This window comes from Vulpes lagopus, chromosome 2 (genome assembly GCF_018345385.1).
Source record: "Vulpes lagopus strain Blue_001 chromosome 2, ASM1834538v1, whole genome shotgun sequence".
Classification (NCBI taxonomy): domain Eukaryota; kingdom Metazoa; phylum Chordata; class Mammalia; order Carnivora; family Canidae; genus Vulpes; species Vulpes lagopus.
In genome coordinates this window covers 63,284,708-63,286,156 of record NC_054825.1, presented here as the reverse complement: position 1 = coordinate 63,286,156, position 1,449 = coordinate 63,284,708, and the positions used below count along the sequence as shown (strand labels likewise).

The 1,449-nt window shown below is 39.5% G+C and overlaps 1 non-coding gene across 1 annotated transcript; it reads right to left on the bottom strand.

Annotated features, from left to right (window-relative positions):
- Positions 1-1,129: 1,129 nt before the first annotated feature.
- LOC121485916 lies at positions 1,130-1,234 on the bottom strand. Its single transcript, XR_005986420.1, has one exon. It is a non-coding gene; the product is annotated as a U6 spliceosomal RNA (small nuclear RNA).
- Between the last annotated feature and the right edge of the window lie 215 nt (positions 1,235-1,449).

Here is a 1,449-nt window from a genome sequence, read left to right as displayed (position 1 = left end):
CTCTTTATCTTTGGTATGTACATACATGTGTGAGTGCATACTTTCCTATACAGGATACACTCATATGCTTTCTGCAATCATGATATACTTGAAAGTAATAGGAACTAAATGGCTTAAAATATTTTCCCTGATCACAAAAGGAATGCATGTTTATTCTATAGGCTTTGGAAATATAAAAATATAAAGAAGAAGATACTAATTTCCTCACCTAGCCCACAGAAATAACCATTCTATAACATATTTTGGGGACTCCAAGTTTTTTCTGTGTACACACAGACACACACATAAACACACCGTGATGATAGCGTATAGACTATTTTTTTTTTTTAAAGTAGGCTCTATACCCAACATGGGGCCTGAACTCATGACCCTGAGATCAAGAGTCATGTGACCTACTGACTGAGCGAGCTGAGCACCCTTACTCTTTTCTCTTAATATTATATGTTGAACATTTCTCCTTATCATTAATATATTGGTTACTCATTGATGTGTAAAGCCAACACAAAACCTAATGGCATAAAACAACAGAATAATTTTATTATTATTTTCATGGTTCTAGAGTTATCTAGGCTCACAAGCAGTTCTTATGAAGGGTATTTTGCACAGTTGTAGTCAGGAGCTGGCTTGGGCTAATTATCTGAAGTTTGCTTACTCAGATTTTTGGTATGTGGGCTAGAAACAACTGGCGGCTGGAACAACTGGTTTCTTGGGCATTTCTCCCAGGCTCTGATGTGGTCTCTCCTGCATGGTGGCTTCAGGGTAGCCATGCTTCCTACATTGCAGCTCAGGGTTCTATGAGTAAATGTCCATAAAGAAAGGCCAGGTTTACACTAACTCACCTTACAACAATTTTTATTTATTATTTTATTTTTATTTTTTAAAGATTTTATTTATGTATGAATGAGAGACACACAGAGAGAGGCAGAGACATAGGCAGAGGGAGAAGCAGGCTCCCCACAAGGAGCCTGATGTGGGACTTGATCCGGAATCCCGGGATCACGCCCTGAGCCAAAGGCAGACGTTCAACGGATGAGCCACCCAGGTGTCCCTTTAAAACAATTTTAAAAATTTAATTTCAGTATAGTTATGTAATATTATTTTCAGGTATACAATATAATGATTCAACAATAAAAATATGGAACACTTCATGAATTTGTGTCATCCATGTGCAGGGGCCATTCTAATTTTTTCTGTATTGTTCCAGTATTAGTATATGTGCTGCCAAAGTGAGCACTAACTCACCTTTTATTTTTTTATTATTTTTTTAAGATTTTATTTATCCATCCATAGACACAGAGAGAGAGAGGCAGAGACACAGACAGAGGGAGAAGCAGGCTCCACGCAGGGAGCCCGATGTGGGACTCGATCCCGGGTCTCCAGGATCACACCCCAGGCTGCAGGCAGCGCCAAACCGCTGCGCCTCTGGGGCTGCCCTAACTCACCGTTTAT